The sequence below is a fragment of the Hevea brasiliensis genome, unplaced genomic scaffold, assembly GCF_030052815.1.
Source record: "Hevea brasiliensis isolate MT/VB/25A 57/8 unplaced genomic scaffold, ASM3005281v1 Scaf1, whole genome shotgun sequence".
NCBI lineage: Eukaryota > Viridiplantae > Streptophyta > Magnoliopsida > Malpighiales > Euphorbiaceae > Hevea > Hevea brasiliensis.
In genome coordinates this window covers 6,229,153-6,251,384 of record NW_026614585.1, presented here as the reverse complement: position 1 = coordinate 6,251,384, position 22,232 = coordinate 6,229,153, and positions in this window count along the sequence as shown.

The window sequence follows — 22,232 nt, the reverse complement described above, 5'->3', positions numbered from 1 at the left end:
TCAACTCAAAACAAAGTACTCAAATAATTTAGGAAAGATCCCAAACAATTTCCAAAGTCATTTTTGTAGTCACAAAATGGCAACACAATTTATAAACACACATTGATTTCATAAAGTATAACAATTCAACTTTTCAGTTAGAAAATAATTACATAAATTTATTGTGCACAAACCTGACGTGAGTTGCTTCTAAGCCTTGACTCAATCCCTTAGATTTTTCGGGTCTTTTTCAGCTGAAACACATAATTGAATGTGTTTCAGTATCTTATCTCACAATAAATCCAATAATTAAATTCATATATGCTCAATTCTAGGTCCAATATGCTTAAACTTACGTTCTTGGAAATTTTCATGTCGAGGTTACTATTCATGATACTATTCAAGTCAAAATATTGACCTTTTTTATGCTTAAAATGTATGGGAAATCCAACTATACCCACATACCACATTTTTGTTACCAATTTTGTTGGTTTTGATTGTTTCCTCAAATCTTAAGTCTTTTAGGCACAAATTTCAAATTTTCAGTTTTGGTGTCCTTTTTTGCATTGTTCCATTGGTCATGTTGTTGTGGAAATTTGGCTAAGTTTTCTTCATAGAAGTTGTTCCTTATTGTCTTAACTTTATTTCTCTTTTTGAATCACTCTATTTGGAGTTTTTTAGCCTAAGTTATAGCCATTTGAACATGGCTGGCCGGATTTGATTTTACCCAGAATTCTGGGCATTCACTGGATAATGGCAGTTTTTATAGGTTGATTGCAGGTGGCTTTTCAAATAGGTTATGGTCAAAATTTGGGTTTGTTTTCTTCATGAAAGTTGTAGGGCTATGTCTCATATTTCTACCAGTAAAATTTCAGGTCATTTGGACCTTCCTAGACCAAGTTATGGTCATTTACGTAACTACTGTTCATTTAGTCATTTTTGTACAGGTCAGTTTGCCAATTTTAGATTTGGCCTAATTGTTCACTAAGTTATGGTCACTTTCTAGGAATGATTCCTGAATGAAAAATATGCCATTTTGTGTCTAGTTTCATTCCCAATTGGCCTTACACCAATTGAGTTGGTAAATTTTCAGTTTTGGTCCCTGAAAGGGACTTAGGTCATGCTACCTGCAGATTGACCCTCTCTAATCCGAATTGGAACTTAGTTCCAACAATTCATACACACTACAAATGGTCACAATTGACCATTTCTCAACTCAAATAAGGTCAATAATATCATTTGGCTAATTCTCAAATTTTTCTTCAATTTTTCACAATCTCCAAACCCTAGTTACATGCATTTTAACTCTAATGCAAATTTAAAGTGTATATTCATGATTTATACACTTAATTCACTTCAAATAACCATTCAAAACCATCAAACTCATTCATATCAAACCCTAACCCTAGCTGGATGAATTTCATGTTTGGTCCCTCAATAATTGTTTTCTTTTAATTTCAAGTAGATTTCTAGGCTAATTGAGTCACAAACACATCTAATAAACTTAAATTTTCAAATTCAATTGCTTACCTCCACTTTGCACTTCAATCTTCAATTCTTCTCCTTTTTTCTTCTTTCTTTCTTGCTCAATCTCCTTCCCAAGTGAAGTTAACAAGTTTTAATGGAATAATTTAGGGGCAAAGTAGGGTTAAGTGAGGGAACAAAAGCTTGAGATCAAGCTTTAATGGAGATTTTGCAATGGAGAGGTGAGGGAGAGGTGGGCGGCACACTAGGAAAAAGAAGACCAAAAATGATTTTTTTTTCTTTTCTTTTTTGTTATTTTATGTCTCATTTAACAAAAATTGACTTGGTCAATTATGTAGAGAAATTAAAATGGATTTTGACATCATGATGATGTCATCCAATGATGTAATAAACTTTTTCTTCTTTTTTTTTCTTTTGCATTTATTTTTTCATTAGTTCTTTAATTTAATTCTTGATCCCGAAATTTTCATTTCTCTAATTTTATTAGACAGTTAGGTCAGGAGTCAGCTCTAGGGGTTGACCAAATTGCCCCTCGCTGGTTCAATCCGGTTTGCAAGTTATTCGATATTTCTTCTGGATCCCTTACCTAATTATTTGACCTGCTTAACAATTCTTTTCTATGATTTTCTCTTTTCCACTGTGTTCGCAATAGTTCTAAGGACTGCAGCGTCACATTTTAAGGTTCGAAATTTGAGTTTAGATCGACCTCACAGTCCTTCTCTAGAAGGTCACCCATCGCTGTGACTCTCGGCTCATTTAACTTCTTGTGTTCTTTTTTTCTTATTTATAATTACTAATTATTTGTGTTTAAGGCTTATCTAAGTGTCTTAGACATGATTCTACTTCTCTTAATTGTCCGAACCGACACTGGTCACCGGAATAGTAAAATATATCAGGCTATACAAATAGGGGTGTTACAATTCTCCCCCTTTTAATATAAATTTTATCTCGAAATTTACCTGGTATCAATCTCTAAATAACTGTAGATGCTATCTCCTCATGTTCTCTTCTCGTTCCCAAGTAGCCTCCTGGCCTGAATGATGGTTCCACAGCACTTTCACTAATGATATCTGCTTGTTCTGTAGCTGCTTCACCTTATAAGCCAGAATCTCTATGGGTTCTTCTTCATATGTGAGGTCTGGATTCACTTTAATTTCTTCCACTGGTAGTACGTGAGATGGGTCTGATCGATACCTCCTCAACATAGATACATGGAAGACATTATGTATCTTCTCCAACTCTGGAGGTAGTGCCAAACGATATGCCAAAGGACCCAATCTCTCCAGAACCTCATATGGCCCAATGAAACGAGGACTCAGTTTTCCCTTTTTGCCGAATCTCATAATCTTCTTCCAAGGGGAAACCTTGAGGAATACTTTGTCACCCACTGCATACTCAATATCCCTTCTCTTCAAATCAATATAGGACTTCTGATAGTCTAATGTAGTTTTAAGTCGATCTCTGATCAATCTGATTTTCTCTTCAGTTTGCTGAACAATTTCTGGCCCAATCATCTTTCTTTCACCTACCTCATCCCAACACAATGGGATTCTACATTTCCTGCCATACAAAGCTTCATATGGAGGCATCCCAATGCTTGATTGGTAGCTATTGTTGTAAGCAAACTCAATCAAAGGTAAGTGTGTGTCCCAACTGCCCTCAAACTCAATCACACAAGCTCGTAGCATATCCTCCAAGATCTAAATTACCCTCTCAGACTGGCTATTTGTCTATGGATGGAATGACGTACTGAAGTTCAATCTAGTTCCTAGGGCTCTCTGGAGACTACCCTAGAATCTAGAAGTGAACCTAGGATCTCTGTCTGATACGATGGATACTGGCACTCCATGCAGTCTTACTATCTTATCAATATACAACTTGGCCAATCTTTCTAAACTGTAGTCCATCTGAACTGGCAGAAAATGAGCAGACTTGGTCAGTCTGTCAACAATGACCCATACTGCATCATGACTTTTCTATGTCCTCGGAAGGCCCATCACAAAATCAATAGTTATTCTCTCCCATTTCCATTCCGGTACTGGTAGTGGATGTAACAAACCAGCTAGTACTTGATGTTCTGCCTTTACTTGCTAACAAGTTAGGCATTTGGAAACAAATTCTGCTACATTTCTTTTCATACCCATCCACCAGTAATGCTCTTTTAGCTCTCTATATATTTTTGTACCACCAGGGTGCATAGCGAAAGGAGGCTTATGTGCTTCCTTCAAAATGATCTGTCTCAAGTCAACATCATTAGGAACTCACATTCTGCCCTAGTGTAGCAATAGACTGTCATCTCTCACTGAGAATTTTGGTTTCTTGCCTTGTCTGAATTCTTCTAATAACTTATCATACTTCTGATCATTCTGAGCAGCCATTCTGATATGGTCAATCAACACTGGCTATACATGCCATGCAACTACTGTTTGCCCCTCATCATTAATCTCTATGCTGGCATGCAATAATCTCAACTTATGTACTATAGATAAAGGAGAAACTCTGAGACTTGCCATAGTCTTGCGACTTAAGGCGTCAGCCACAACATTAGCTTTCCCTGGCTGATAGTCTATTAGACAATCATAGTCTTTTATTAACTCTAACCATCTCCTCTGTCTCAAATTCAACTCCTTCTGAGTACCCAGATACTTCAAACTCTTATGATCTGTGTAAATATAGCATTTCTCCCCATACAAATAGTGTCTCCAGATCTTAAGAGTGAACACAATAGCTGCTAGCTCCAAGTCATGTGTCAGATAATTTCTCTCATGAGGTTTCAGCTAGCGTGATGCATAAGCAATGACATTCCGATCTTGCATCAGTACACAACCTAACCCATAATGAGAAGCATCACTATATACTGTGTATTCTTTATCCGGGGTAGGTAAAGTCAAGACTGGAGCCTCAGTCAAGCACCTCTTCAATTCATCAAAACTCTGTTGGCATTTATCCGTCCACTGAAATTTTACATCTTTCCTAAGCAGCTTGGTCAGTGGAGATGCCAACATGGAGAACCCTTTCACAAAACGGCGGTAGTATCCAGCTAACCCTAGGAAACTGTGAATCTCTGTGATATTTCTGGGTGGCTTCCAATTAAGGACAGCTTCTATCTTGCTAGGATCTACCTTAATAACTTCTGATGATACAATATGCCCCAAAAAGGATATCTTCTTCAGCCAAAATTCACATTTTGATAGTTTTACATATAGCTGTTTCTCTCTCAAAGTTTGCAGTACAATGCATAGGTGTCTATCATGCTCCCTTGCACTCCTCGAATAAACCAATATATCATCTATGAACACCACTACAAACTGGTTGAGATATGGTCTAAAGATAGTGTTCATCAGATCCATAAAAGTAGCCGAAGCATTAGTTAACTTGAATGGCATAACCAAAAACTCATAATGGCCATAGCGGGTTCTAAAGGCAGTTTTTGGAATACTCTGCTCTTATACTTTCAGCTGATAATAACCTGATCTTAGGTCAATTTTGGAGAACACAACTGCACCCCTCAACTGATCAAACAAGTCATCAATGCGGGGCAATGGGTATCTGTTCTTTATTGTCACCTTATTCAACTGCTGATAGTCGATACATAAGCGGAGAGTGCCATCCTTCTTCTTAACAAACAACACTGGCTCTCCCCAAGGTGACACACTGGGGCGGATAAAGCCCTTGTCAAGCAGCTCTTGCAACTGCACTTTCAACTCTTTTAATTCTGCTGGTGCCATTCGATATGGTGTTATCGAGATTGGGTCCACGCTAGGCATAACATCAATTTCAAACTGCACCTCTCTTTCTAGAGGTAATCCTGGCAATTCATCAGGAAACACATCTGGAAAGTCACATACAGTAGGGATGTCTCTCAGTGTCGGGCTCCCCACTTGGGTGTCTATCACATGTGCTAAGTATGCTTTACACCCCTTTCTGATCATCCTTCTGGCTAGTGCAGCCGAAATGATGTTTGATGGCAGTAACTGCCTCTCCCCATGTATTACCACATCACCGTACAGAAGGAGACCAAAAGTGACTGTCTTCAGTCGACAGTCAATCATTGCATGATGCCTGGCTAACCAATCCATGCCCAAGATGATGTCATAATCTCTGAAGGGCATTTCAATCAGATCAGACAAAAAGGTGTGTCCTTGGATCACCAGAGGACAATCCCTATATATTCTATTTACCCTAACCTCCTGGCCTAATGGACTAGTTACTAGTACATCATAGTCCATTTGTACACACTGGATAGCAGTAGAACACATCACACTAGCACTGACATATAAATGTGTGGAGACAGGATCAAACAACACATATGCATCTTGGTCAAGGATAGAGAAAATACCAGCTACTACATCTAATGTTTCAGCCTCCTCTCTCTGTCTCATGGTATAGCCTCTAGCTGGTGTACCACTTGGTTCTGGCTGGTTAACAGTACTCTGACTTCCAAGAGTGCTACCCCTACCTCTGCCTCTACCTCGACCAGTTGGCTGTGTCCCTCTAGGTGTAGAGACTTGGGTTGATCCCTCCGATGTGGCAGGAGGTCCAGATCGGCGTGGACTAGTACAATCCTTATCAAAATGTCTACTCCCTCCACAGTTGAAACATGCACCGATGGCCTTGAAACACACCCCACCGTGTGTTCTACCATAAGTTTTACACTGCCGGACTGATAAAGCTCCTCGAGATGCCTGCTGGGTCTGCTGACTAGACCGGGGTGGTCTTTGGCCAGAGAATCTGCCTCTGCCAGATCTGCGAGAATTGGATCCCCCAAACTGTTTCCTCTTCCTAAAACCACTCTCAGTAGCCTGGCCCATAGCCTTTTTAGTCTTTTCTTTCTCTTGAGTGCCCTTCTTCACTGCCCCTTCTGATTCTATCCTTTCCAGTTCTAGGGCTTGTGAAATCAGCTTAGAAAAATTGTGGTGTCTGAATCCCACAACTTGCATTCTTAAGCTAGGCCTCAACCTAGCCTCAAACCTCTTACATCTATCTCTGGGGGTGGAGACTAAGCTTCCAGCATAATGACTTAGCCTTGAAAATGAAGGAACGGAAGCGTGAAAAACACAAGTTTACACCATTGAATTCAAATATTTTCACCTAGGGTCACATGCATCATGCAAGATTTATTTTTATTTATTTGATTTCAATGATAAACAACATATTAAAACTCTTTTAATATGTTTTTGGATCTGTATTTGCCATTTAAGATTTTAAAATTAATCAGATTAATTTTAGAACCCTAGATTAAATCAAGAACGATTACACTAACCTCTTGATGCACTGCAGTGTGTCTGCGCCTTTGAGATTCGTCTTCAGGACACCAGATGTTGTCCCTCTAGCTTGTCCACACCAAGAACACCTATAGCAGCCCTTGAACAGCTTCTAAAGCTTTTTCTATTAATTAGAAATTCAAGTTCTGCCTTTTAAGAGATTAGAGATGTAAACAGGATACTAGAAACAATTTCTAGTGTTCTTAATTCAAGAGATTGATGGCTAATCTCTTTGAATTGATGAGAGATGAAAAAAAATAGATGAAAAGCCTCAAAGTGGCGTGACAAAGGAGAGGAGTGGCTGCTGGTTGCTTTTTTTCTTTTCATAACAACACTTAAATAGCTAGGTTATCACATTAAACCCTTGCCACATGTCACCCTTTGATTAGCTCTAGGTTTAAGTGACCCAATCACATTGTGCCAAGTGTCAAACCTATATTTAATCTTGATTTTAATCATCTTACATGTTTAAAAAACATTTGGCAAGCTTATGTGTAATCCCACGTGTCACCATCTCATGGTGCCACGTGTCACACTATGAAATGACCAAAATGCCCCTGTGTCTTAATTTTGAGTTCTTAACCCAAAATAATTATTTTTCTTCTTCTAATTAATTTATATCAAATATAAATTAATTAATTAATCTCTATTAATTAATTTCTCATCAATTAAATTCATATTTAAACACTTTAAATATAAATTTAATTTATACTACACATCCAATAATCTAGATTTGGTTTCAAGTCATGCTAGAGACTTTGCAATTTAATTGCAAACCAAACCTATTTAATTAATCAATTAAACTCTTTAATTAATTAATTAAATCATATTTAAATAGGTGATAACTTGTGTATGTGTGTGACTTACTAGGCTCATCACTAATTGGCAATGAGACATGATATCAACTCTTAATATCATCAGAACTCTTTCTTACCATAAATGATTTTTCTAAATCATTTTATGAACCTCATAGACCATGGTTAATACCTAGCATAGCATGCCATGGCCACCCAATTAGTAATAAGGTTTACCTTAAATGAACCTATAATCATATGTTACCATGCACTAGAATCTCTCTGTTACAAAATCCCAACTCAAGCTGGAGTCATGGTTTATGTCAAACTCCATTTGCTATGAATATTATGTTCTCTTTTAATTTCAGTTCTTGATTAAAAGATTTTCTCATCAGAAACTCTTTTCTGAATAAATCTATCTGTCCTGGCCAGGAACTTGAAACATCAAGAATAATTAAATGAACATAGAATTTTATCTCTATTTACTTAGAAGAACAGATTCCATCTTGATCAACACCTACCTCCATATATAACTAGTAGGAGCCAACACATGCCCATATACCCATACACAGTACAAGTATGAAAGCAGTATCAAACTCAAACTACCTATATACAAGATAACTGTGCTATCTCAGGTCTAAAGACTATATGTACTGATATGATTTATGACAAAACATTGACAAGAGTAAACTCCATGTGCTTGTCATAAGTATCACTGGTTCGGCCTACTTATCATTTATAAGTGCCTATCATGTTTGTTATATGGCATGAGACTCACCATTCCATCTTATTTATATCTCATATAAATAACTTGGGAACAAACATGAATACAATCTTTCTGGATAAGTCATGTCCTTATTATGAAGTATCCTCGATTGTGAACCTATTTATGATACTTCGTGCTAGAAATATTGTCACTCATATTCTTAACAACTTAAGAATAATATTTCTAACAAAATATCAATGGACCTTTTCTATTACACATAAATATATTATGTAAACGGAAAAGTGGAAATGCCTTTTATTAATAAAAATATGTGCAAGATACATACTAAATGATATGCTCTATGGCATACTACTAACAATCTCCCACTAGCACTAGAGCCATTCATTATAATATCTTAGACCTATCTTCTCAAGATGTCGGTCTAACTGAGTCTGTGACATAGGCTTAGTGAATGGATCAGCTGGATTTTCAGCTGATGCTATTTTCTGCATGGCTACATCGCCTTGCCCAACTATTTCTCTGATAATGTGGTAGCGCCTTTCTATGTGTTTGGATTTCTAGTGAGACCTTGGTTCCTTAGCCTGTATGACTGCTCCATTGTTGTCACAGTGCAATGGAACTGCTGACTCAATAGAAGGAACTACTGTAAGTTCTGTCACGAACTTCTTTATCCAAACAGCTTCCTTTGCAAAGATCCGATGCAGAATATACTCACCTCGTAGTGGAATCTGCAATCGTGCTCGCTTTGGAACTCTTCCAACCGATCGCACCTCCATTACAAATGAACACATATCCAGAGGTAGACTTTCTATCATCGATATCCGATTGGAAATCGAATCGTGATAACCATCCAATTGCAAGTCTCCACTCCATAAATCAAGAATAAATCTTTAGTTCTTCTCAAGTACTTAAGAATATTCTTGATACTATCTAGTGTTCCAAACTCGATTGGATTGATACCGCTAGTCAAACTAACAAAGATATGCGATATCCAAATTTAGTACACAATATTGCATACATTAAACTTCCAATAGCCAAACATATGGAATCCTCGCCATCTTATCTCTTTTTTCGTGTGTCTTTGGAGACATCTCTTTAGAAAGGTGGATACCATGTCTCACTGGTAACAATCCTCTCTTGGAATCAAGCATGTTAAACCTCTTTAACACCTTTTCCAAGTATAGACTTTAGGATAAACCAATTATTCTTTTCGCTCTATCTCTATAGATGCGAATCCCAAGAATATAGGTTGCCTCCCCTAAGTTTTTCATGGAGAATGTATTTGACAACCATACCTTTATAGTCGTCAACATACCTGTGTCATTACCCATCAATAGTATGTCATCCACATATAAGACAAGGAAAGTGATAGCACTGTCACTAACCTTCTTATATACACATGGCTCATCCTCATTTTTGATAAAACCAAAGGATTTAATGGCTTCATCAAAACGGATGTTCCAACTCCTCGAAGCTTGTTTCAACCCATAAATGGATCGCTTTAGCTTGCATACCTTGAAACCATCTTGGGATTCAAAACCCCTAGGTTGTTCCATGAAAATGTTTTCTTCAATGTATCCATTGAGAAAAGCTGTTTTGACATCCATCTGCCAAATCTCATAATCATAGTATGCAGCTATTGCTAATAAAATCCTTATTGATTTAAGCATGGCAACAGGTGAGAAAGTCTCCTCATAGTCCATTCCTTGCCTTTGGCGAAACCCTTTCGCTACTAGCCTTGCCTTATAGGTCTCTACCTTTCCATCAGAACCAATTTTCTTCTTGAAAACCCATTTGTTCCCTATAGGTACAATACCTTCAGGTGGGTCAACAAGATCCCAAACTTGATTCTTATACATGGAATCAATCTCGGATTTCATAGCATCAATCCATTTTGAAGAGTCTATATCTGATATAGCTTCTTCATAAGTAAGTGGATCATCTCCATGATCTACTTCTTCATGAGTAGACAACTCTTGTTCTTCTTCATGAAGAAAATCATATCTCACTGGTGGGTAAGATACCCTGGTTGTTCTACGAGGAACAGCTGTAGATGTTTCATCAACGGGTATAGGTTGATTAGATGGATCTATATCCATCTGATCTGTTGGTTGGTCAGAATTCTCCAATTCTAACTCTATTTGCCTTTCTTTGCCTCCTTCTTGAACAAACTGTTGTTCAAGAAATGTGGCATCTCTACTTATCACAACCTTTTGTGAAGTAGGCAAATAAAAATAATATCCAAAACTATCTTTTGGATATCCAACAAATTGACCTTTTTCTGATCTGGTCTCTAATTTATCAGTGTTCAGCTTTTTGATATAAGCTGGACAACCCCAAATCTTAACATGCTTAAGACTTGGTTTTCTTCCATGCCATATCTCATAAGGTGTGGAAGAAACTGATTTTGATGGAATCCTATTCGAATATACAAAGTCGATTCTAATGCAAATCCCCAAAAGAAGATTGGCATATCAAGATAGCTCATCATACTAATGCACCATATCCAATAGGGTACGATTTATCCTTTCAGATACACCATTCAGCTGTGGCGTTCCTGGAGGAGTCAGCTGAGAAACAATGCCATGCTCTCTCAAGTATTCATCAAATTCAGTACTCAAATATTCACCTCCACGATCTGATCGAAGAGCTTTAATACTCTTTCCTGTTTGATTTTCTACTTCAGATTTAAATTCTTTGAATTTTCAAAAGATTCATGTTTGTATTTCATCAAATACAAATACCCAAACCTTGATTTATCATCAGTAAAGGTAATAAAAAAATGAAAGCCCCCTCTAGCCATTTCTTTAAATGGACCACATACATCACTATGTATTAGCTCCAAAATATTTTCAGCTCTCAGCTCTTGTCCAACAAAGGGTGATCTAGTCATTTTGCCCTGAAGGCAAGATTCACAAGTTGGAGTAGGCTCAGAGCCCAATGAGGATAGAATCCCCATTTTCTCCAATTTTGCAATCCTATCTTCTGCAACATGACATAACCTTAAGTGCCAAATATATTTGGAACTTTAGTTGGTTTTCACCATGGCATTGTATTCTTTTAGATCACTTGCATTCAATTTGTGTTTGTCATTATTATCCAAATAATAAAGACCATCATTCATATAACTCGAACCAATATATTTATTTCCAAAATAAATATTGCAAACATCATCTGTGAATTGAAATTCATAGCCATTTCTAGTCAAACTAGATATAGAAATGATGTTCTTAAAAGCATCAGGTACATATAAAATATTATACAAACACAAAACATGTCCAAACATGTAAAAAGATTTAGATCCTATAGCTAAAGCTTCAACAGTTGAGCCATTGCCAATCCGGACTCTAATATCTTGAGAACGCAAGCTGCTACTATTTGCTAGTTCCTGCATATCATTAGAAATATGAGAATTGGCACCAGTATCTAAAACCCAAGCTGTAGATGAACTATTAGTATCATCAGAATCTAAATAACAAGATATGGACATACCTTCCGAAGGTGTATCCTTCTTGTCCTTCAGAGAAGCAAGATACTCGCGGTTCCTTTTCCAAAGGCCCATCCTTTTGGCAAGGGAAACACTTTCCTTTGCCTCCATGCCTTTAGTCTTCCTTTTCTGTTTAGCTATTTTCTTGGAAGGACCAGGAATCTGAGGTTTCTTTTTCCTATTGCCCTTCTTCTTGTTGGACTTTCCAGCAGAAGAAGATGCAACCAAAGCTACCTCTTTTCCTTTATTGCCTGGCATATTCTTTTGGGCAATAACCAGCATGTTTAGTAAACCAGCTAAGGAGCATTCCTGTTTAGTCATATGGAAATTTGTCACAAAATTCCCAAAAGACTCAGGAAGGGACTGAAGGATCAAATCCGTCTGTAGTTGGAAATCCATGTTGAAGTCAAGATGTTCCAACTGCTCAATCAGCCGAATCATCTTGTGGACATGATCCCCAACATTCTGTCCCTCAGACATCCTCATATGGAATAGTTGTCTAGATATCTCATACCTAGCATTCTTGCTGTGCTCACCATACAACTCTTGTAGGTGAAGGAGGATCTCACTCGCACTCTGCATGTTCTCATGTTGCTTCTGTAACTCATTACTCATGGAAGCAAGCATGTAACACTTAGCTCTCATATCATGCTCCTTCCACTTGTCCAAAGTTTCATGTTCCTCTTGTGTGGCCTTTGGAGGTAAGAGACCAGGAACATTTGAATCTAGAACATATCCTATATGTTCAAGGTTCAAGACAAGTTTCAAATTTCTTAGCCAATCAGACAGATTAGGTCCTGTCAACCTATTATGATCAAGTATGCTTGCAAGGATATTGGATGGTGGTGGTTGTTTTGTGCTCATTTTTATCGTAAAATTAATCAGAGAAAATAACCAGATTAATTAGTAAATGTATCATGTAATTAACCAAAATGATTATGGTCTTTTAATCAAATTGGTCCTCCCACTAACTTAGCGAATGCTACACTTCCAAAGTAGAAAACGGAAATCCTAGTTGGATAGATTTCTAGTGGGTGATTGAATTCTTATAATTCTATTGATCATCCTCAGGTACATCCGTTATTGGAATTACAATAAACTATAAGTGAGCAACTCCTTGCCCATCACATCTCATGTGAGGTTCAATCCTTTACCTAGCCCCTAATGCTCAAAATCTCAGGTACATCCATTATTGACTTATCTTGCATTAGTTAAGTTGATCCCATTGAGCCAGTAATTATGCAAATAATTTTAATGTCCTCAGGTACATCCAATATTGGCCACTAAACCATTTACATATTTACAACATCTCATGCTTAACAATTATTCTTAAGAAAATCTCTTAAATTAATTGCATCTTATGCAACTATTTAAAATTTCTTAAAATAATTGCCCCAATAGAGGGCCTATGTTATAATTACTTTAATTATAGCATTTCCAACTTAATCATTTATTTGGAAGATTTTATGGTCATTCTAATTACTATTAAGGTCTCACTTTGCACATTATCCAATTAGCATGCATATATTATATAATAGCATACATTCCCATACATCTCATGCATTCATGGATAAGCAATAAATATGGTATGATCATGGACTTTCTAAGGGATTCAATTCTGAGCCACCAAGAATTGAATCAGGGCATTCCTAGGTGCATTTCATTCATTCATTCATTTTACAAGAGTTGCTGAAGGAGTACATAATCAACACTTGATCTTGAATTCCTCCCACTGGTCCCACCAATGCTCTTGACCTCCTTGAACTTCTTGCAATCCAATATTACATAGTAATCCTTGGCATACCAAGGCGAATTTACAAGAACTTAAAAAAATAAAATTACAACCCAAAAATTATTACAAACTTAATAATATATGCCCAAAATAAATTAAAATAAATTAATTAATTTACAATCCCAAAGAAACATAAAAGAAATAAATCCAATCACATTGGTCTTTTATAGTCCATGATCATCCATCATGCATATCACTATTTAACAATTAAATAAAACATACATACTTAAATTAAATTGAATATCTCATATTCAACTTAAAAATCCAGATTTGAATATGATTCAAATAAATTTAAAAATTCAGATTTGAATCTTTAAATATTCAGATTTGAATCACATTCAAACAACTTTAAAAATTCAGATTTGAATCACATTCAAACATTTTTTAAAAAATCAGATTTGAATCACATTCAAACATTTTTTAAAAAATCAGATCTGAATTTTATTCAATCAATTTTAAAAAATCAGATTTAAATATGATTCAAACAACTTTAAAAATTCAGATTTGAATCACATTCAAACAACTTTTAAAATTCAGATTTGAATCACATTCAAACAATTTTTAAAATTCTGATTTGAATCATAATTTAATTGTGTGATTAAAAATCCTAATTAAACATTTTAATTAGTCATATGATGAACCTTTCATCATGCAACAATTGCAAAATTTAATAACAACCATGCACACCATGATCTTCCCAAGCCATGCGCACCATGTTGGAGTTCATCAAGCATGTCGCCACACCTCTTGATCTAACCAGCAATGGATCAATCATCTCATGATCAAATCACACAATTAAATCATGTAATCAACAATCTAAATAACAAATATAGTGGCTCTGATACCAATTGTAGGAACGGAAGCGTGAAAAACACAAGTTTATACCATTAAATTCAAATATTTTCACCTAGGGTCACATGCATCATGCAAGATTTATTTTTATCTATTTGATTTCAATGATAAACAACATATTAAAACTCTTTTAATATGTTTTTGGATCTGTATTTGCCATTTAAGATTTTAAAATTAATCAGATTAATTTTAGAACCCTAGATTAAATCAAGAACGATTACACTAACCTCTTGATGCACTGTAGTGTGTCTGCGCCTTTGAGATTCGTCTTCAGGACACCAGATGTTGTCCCTCTAGCTTGTCCACACCAAGAACACCTATGGCAGCCCTTGAACAGCTTCTAAAGCTTTTTCTATTAATTAGAAATTCAATTTCTGCCTTTTAAGAGATTAGAGATGTAAACAGGACACTAGAAACAATTTCTAGTGTTCTTAATTCAAGAGATTGATGGCTAATCTCTTTGAATTGATGAGAGATGAAAAAAAATAGATGAAAAGCCTCAAAGTGGCGTGACAAAGGAGAGGAGTGGCTGCTGGTTGCTTTTTTCTTTTCATAACAACACTTAAATAGCTAGGTTATCACATTAAACCCTTGCCACATGTCACCCTTTGATTAGCTCTAGGTCTAAGTGACCCAATCACATTGTGCCAAGTGTCAAACCTATATTTAATCTTGATTTTAATCATCTTACATGATTAAAAAACATTTGGCAAGCTTATGTGTAATCCCACGTGTCACCATCTCATGGTGCCACTTGTCACACTGTGAAATGACCAAAATGCCCCTGTGTCTTAATTTTGAGTTCTTAACCCAAAATAATTATTTTTCTTCTTCTAATTAATTTATATCAAATATAAATTAATTAATTAATCTCTATTAATTAATTTCTCATTAATTAAATTCATATTTAAACACTTTAAATATAAATTTAATTTATACTACATATCCAATAATCTAGATTTGGTTTCAAGTCATGCTAGAGACTTTGCAATTTAATTGCAAACCAAACCTATTTAATTAATCAATTAAACTCTTTAATTAATTAATTAAATCATATTTAAATAGGTGATAACTTGTGTATGTGTGTGACTTACTAGGCTCATCACTAATTGGCAATGAGACATGATATCAACTCTTAATATCATCAGAACTCTTTCTTACCATAAATGATTTTTCTAAATCATTTTATGAACCTCATAGACCATGGTTAATACCTAGCATAGCATGCCATGGCCACCCAATTAGTAATAAGGTTTACCTTAAATGAACCTATAATCATATGTTACCATGCACTAGAATCTCTCTGTTACAAAATCCCAACTCAAGCTGGAGTCATAGTTTATGTCAAACTCCATTTGATATGAATATTATGTTCTCTTTTAATTTCAGTTCTTGATTAAAAGATTTTCTCATCAGAAACTCTTTTCTGAATAAATCTATCTGTCCTGGCCAGGAACTTGAAACATCAAGAATAATTAAATGAACATAGAATTTTATCTCTATTTACTTAGAAGAACAGATTCCATCTTGATCAACACCTACCTCCATATATAACTAGTAGGAGCCAACACATGCCCATATACCCATACACAGTACAAGTATGAAAGCAGTATCAAACTCAAACTACCTATATACAAGATAACTGTGCTATCTCAGGTCTAAAGATTATATGTACTGATATGATTTATGACAAAACATTGACAAGAGTAAACTCCATGTGCTTGTCATAAGTGTCACTGGTTCGGCCTACTTATCATTTATAAGTGCCTATCATGTTTGTTATATGGCATGAGACTCACCATTCCATCTTATTTATATCTCATATAAATAACTTGGGAACAAACATGAATACAATCTTTCTGGATAAGTCATGTCCTTATTATGAAGTATCCTCGATTGTGAACCTATTTATGATACTTCGTACTAGAAATATTGTCACTCATATTCTTAACAACTTAAGAACAATATTTCTAACAAAATATCAATGGACCTTTTCTATTACACATAAATATATTATGTAAACGGAAAAGTGGAAATGCCTTTTATTAATAAAAATATGTGCAAGATACATACTAAATGATATGCTCTATGGCATACTACTAACAGAAAAGTCCTGCTCATACTCTACTATTGTTCTGTCCCCTTACTTCAGGCTCAAGAATTCTTGCAATTTCATATCTACATAACCATCGGGAACCCATTTCTGCCTGAATTCCCTCAGGAAGTCTGTCCATGTCAGCACAAGTGGCTTAACCAGGCTGTGGGAGATGGTCTTCTACCATTCATATGCATCCCCTTACAGAAGAGATACTGAATATTCAAATTTTAATTCTTCGGCACACTGTAGTTTTCTGAATACCCTTTCCATTTGTTCTAGCCACTGTTCTGCCTCCAATAGATCCACAGTGCCTTTAAACTCGGTAGTCCCAAATTTCATTAGTTTTTTATATTGTCAGTGAAATTTGTGGTTGTCCGCAGTGCTTGCATCTGAACTTGGGGTGGCACATTTCCCGTCATTTGGTAAAAAAATGCAGCCATCTACTATGCAAACTGAGTAGGAAACTGCGGTGCTGGAGTAGGAGCTGAAGTGGCTGATCCACTCACATTCTGAAGTGCTGGGGCTTCTCCTTGGACCTCAGCCTCGACAGATTGCTCAACGGAATGATCTCCCTCTTCCACTCCGTTTTCAAAAATTTCCTACTTCCTGAGATCAAATACAAGGAGGTTGACCTCTGTTAGAGCATATTAATGATGTAAATATGTCATATGTATCAATTAAAGAGACTTGAGCAGTTGTACTTATCAAAGAAATATTCACATACATAGTCAAAATTCATTGCAAAACCATGCTCTGATACCACTAAAACATGTCATACCTTACCCCTCTGTAAGGCATAACATGATCCCGTAGAATACTTAATGAACTACCGAACTTCACCTACCGATAACTCATTAAGTACCCTACAAGGGATTTTAAAACCATTTTCTTACTTTTTTGAAGTGGTGAGCATTATGGTAGGAATTAAAAAAAAAATTAATTGAAGTTTCAAAACTAATAAAAATTTTTATCCATTTTTATTTTTCCACAATTTAGTAAAAATTTCGGCAGAGTGCTGTCTGTATTTTGAGAAAACAGTTCTTCAAAAACCTATAAAAACACTTCCAATAATTGTTTCCACAACTTTCAACCACCAAAATGACTCAGTTCAACATAATTCAAATCAATTCCATAATTCAATCAAAGTTTGTCATCTCACAATATTTCATAATTTCATTCACATTGCATTTAAAATTTAATTTACGTATACAGGTCTTAATTTATAAAAAGAAAATCCAAAATAATATTATTACAATTTACTGTACAACTGCTCAACTTTATATTAATACATATGACATTACAATATTTACATCAAAATAACTACAAGGGTATAAATAAATATCCATACCAAAAAGGTCAATGCAGTCCTCTATCTTAATAGCAGCTCACTCTGCTGCTTTCTCCTTGCCCTTATCTGCGACAGCAAAATAAGCTATCGCTGGGTATAAAAATACTCAGTGGTGCACAATAAAAATTCGAAATGCAGTACATAAAACATTCATTGATAAATCACAATTTAAATATTGCACAAATCATCAAAACTCATTATAGCACAATTTTGGTCAAACAATTTAATAAACACAGTGTTGCCAATTCATACACAACTTAAGCCATAACACAAAATTTCCAATCAATGTCGTGTTGTACACCATGACAAAGTGATCTACAACCCCACTAATCAAAATTAATGAGGGAGGTGGCTAGCTAGCTAATGAGTACTCATCCGATCTACAACCTCAAGCGTGTAAGGAGGAAAATAAACGATCTCAACCCCATAAATGGAGGAGGAATAATGTGGTACTGTCATGCTAAGTGTAAACACAAAATCAATTCAAAACAAAGTACTCAAATAATTTAGAAAAGATCCCAAACAATTTCCAAAGTCATTTTGCAGTCACAAAATGGCAACACAATTTATAAACAATACAATGATTTCATAAAGTATAACAATTCAACTTTTCAGTTAGAAAATAATTACATAAATTTATTGTGAACAAACCTGACGTGAGTCGCCTCTAAGCCTTGACTCAGTCCCTTAGATTTTTTGGGTCTTTTTTAGCTGAAACACATAATTGACAGTGTTTCAGTATCTTATCTCACAATAAATCCAATAATTAATTTCATATATGCTCAATTCTAGCCCCAATACTTAGAAATTTTCATGTCGAAGTTACTATTCATGATACTATTAAAGTCAAAATATTGACTTTCTTATGCTTAAAAGGTATGGGAAATCCAACTATACCCACATACCACATTTTGGTTGCCAATTTTGTTGGTTTTGGTTGTTTTCTCAAATCTTAAGTCTTTTAGGCACAAATTTCAAATTTTTAGTTTTGGTGTCCTATTTTGCACTGTTCCATTGGTCATGTTGCTGTGGAAATTTGGCTAAGTTTTCTTCATAGAAGTTGTTCCTTATTGTCTTAACTTTATTTCCCTTTTTGAATCACTCCATTTGGAGTTTTTTAGCCTAAGTTATAGCCATTTGAATATGGCTGGCTGGATTTAGTTTTACCCAGAATTCTGGGCATTCAATGGATAATGGCAGTTTTTGTAGGTTTACTACAGGTGGCTTTTCAAACAGGTTATGGTCAAAATTTGGGTTTGTTTTCTGCATAAAAGTTGTAGGATTATGTTTCAGCTTTCTACAGGTAAAAGTTCAGGTCATTTGGACCTCCCTAGACCAAGTTATGATCATTTACGTAACTACTGTTCATTTGGTCATTTTTGTACAGGTCAGTTTACCAATTTCGGATTTGGCCTAATTGTTTACTAAGTTATGGTCACTTTTTGGGCATGAATCCTAAATGAAAAATGTGCCATTTTGTGTGTAGTTTCATTCCCAATTGGCCTCACACCAATTGGATTGGTAAATTTTCAATTTTGGTCCCTGAAAGGGACCTAGGTCATGCTGCCTACAGATTGACCCTCCCCAATCCGAATTGGAACTTGGTTCCAACAATTCATACACACTACAAATGGTTACAATTGACCATTTCTCAACTCAAATAAGGTCAACAATAGCATTTGGCCAATTTTGAAATTTTTCTTCAAGTTTTCACAATCTCCAAACCCTAGTTACATGTATTTCAACTCTAATGCAAATTTAAAGTGTATATTCATGATTTATACACTTAATTCACTTCAAATAATCATTCAAAACCATCAAACTCATTCATATCAAACCCTAACCCTAGCTGGATGAATTTCATGTTTGGTCCCTCAATAATTGTTTTCTTTTAATTTCAAGTAGATTTCTAGGTTAATTGAGTCATAAACACATCTAATAAACTTAAATTTTCAAATTCAATTGCTTACCTCCACTTTGCACTTCAATCTTCAATTCTTCTCCTTTTTTCCTCTTTCTTTCTTGCTCAATCACCTTCCCAAGTGAAGTTAACAAGCTTTAATAGAATAATTTGGGGGCAAAGTAGGGTTAAGTGAGGGAACAAAAGCTTGAGATCAAGCTTTAATGGAGGTTTTGCAATGGAGAGGCGAGGGAGAGGTGGGCGGCACACTAGGAAAAAGAAGATCAAAAATGATTTTTTTTTCTTTTCTTTTTTGTTATTTTATGTCTCATTTAACAAGAATTGACTTGGTCAATTATGTAGGGAAATTACAATGGATTTTGACATCATGATAATGTCATCCAATGATGTATTAAACTTTTTCTTCTTTTTTTTTTCTTTTGCATTTGTTTTTTCATTAGTCTTTAATTTAATTCTTGATCCCGAAATTTTATTTCTCCGATTTTATTGGACAGTTAGGTCAAGAGTCAGCTCCTGGGGTAAATTGACCAAATTACCCCTCGTTGGTTCAATCCGGTTTGCAAGTTATTCGATATTTCTTTCGGATTCTTGACCTAATTATTTGACCTGCTTAAGAATTCTTTTATGTGATTTTTATCTTTTCCACTGTATTCGCAATAGTCCTAAGGACCGCAGCGTCACATTTTACGGTTCGAAATTTGAGTTTAGATTGACCTCGCAGTCCTTCCCGACAAAGTCACCCATCGCTGTGACTCTCGGCTCATTTAACTTCTTGTGTTCGGTTTTTCTTATTTATACTTAACTATTAATTATTTGTGTTCAGGGCTTATCTAAGTGTCTTAGACATAGTTCTACTTCTCTTAATTGTCCGGACCAACACCGATCACCGGAACAGTAAAATATACCAGGCTATACAAATAGGGGTGTTACAGCTATAGGGTATAAAATAGAAGACCTAAAAGGGATTAATCCTTTAATTTGCATGCATAGGATACCTATGGAGGAAAACAACAAACCCACTATTGAACACCAAAGAAGGCTTAACCCAAACATGAAAGAAGTAGTTAAGAAAGAAATTTTAAAACTATTAGATGCAGGTATTATATACCCAATTTCTAATAGTAAATTGGTTAGTCCAGTGAATGTAGTGCCTAAGAAAGGTGGGACAACTGTCATTTAAAATGAAAATAATGAATTGAACCCTACTAGGGTAGTCACTGGTTAGCGCATGTGCATAGATTATAGGAAATTGAATAGTGCTACCAGAAAAGACCATTTTCTCTCCCTTTCATAGATCAAATGCTAGAAAGGCTAGTAAAACATTCCTACTTTTGCTATCTAGATGGGTATTCAAGATTTTTTCAAATTCCTATTCACCCAGAAGACCAGGAAAAGACCACATTCACATGCCCTTATGGAACCTTTGCATATAGAAGAATGCCCTTTGGTCTTTGTAATGCCCTTGCTACTTTTCAAAGCTGCATGACAGCCATTTTTTCTGATTATATTGAAAATATTATGGAAGTTTTTATGGATGATTTTTCTATCTATGGAACTACTTTTGATGAATGTCTAGCTAATTTATCGAAGGTGTTGCAAAGATTTGAAGAATTAAATTTGGTTCTGAATTGGGAAAAATGCCACTTCATGGTAAGGGAAGGTATATTTCTTGGGCACCTGGTATCAGAAAGAGGAATTGAAGTTGACAGGGCAAAAATTGAAATTATTGAAAAGATGCTACCACCAACATCAATCAAGGGATTACGAAGCTTTTTGGGACATGCAGGCTTCTACAGAAGATTTATTAAAGATTTTTTCAAAATAGCTAAGCCATTGACTAATTTTTAAGTCAAGATGTTCCTTTTGATTTTGATAAAAATTGCCTTGTCTCTTTTAACAAGATCAAAGAAGCCTCAGCACCAATAATGCAACCACCTAATTGGGAACTACCATTTGAGGTGATGTGCGATGCAAGTGACTATGCGGTTAGAGCAGTGCTCGGAAAAAGGAAAGATAAAAGGCTTTATGCCATTTACTACGCCAACAAGACAGTTGACGATGCACAAATCAACTATGCTACCACGAAAAAGGAATTCCTTGCAGTGGTGTTTGCAATTGACAAATTCAGATCCTATCTTCTTGGATCAAAAGTCACTGTATGTATAGACTATGCTGTCATTCGGCTCCTCTTGAATAAAAAGGAAGCAAAGCTAAGATTGATTCGATGGATCTTACTCCTACAAGAATTTGACCTTGAGATCAAGGACAAAAAGGAATCCGAGAACGTAATAGCTGACCACCTCTCAAGATTGAAACAGGAAGACATAGGGGACATCAAGGATTTACCAATTGATGACTCATTTCCTGATGAGAGATTACTAGCACTCTCACAAGCTCCATGATATGCTGACTTTGTTAATTATCTTGTATGCAGGGTATTGCCACCAAACATGTCTTATTAGCAAAGAAAAAAATTTCTACATGA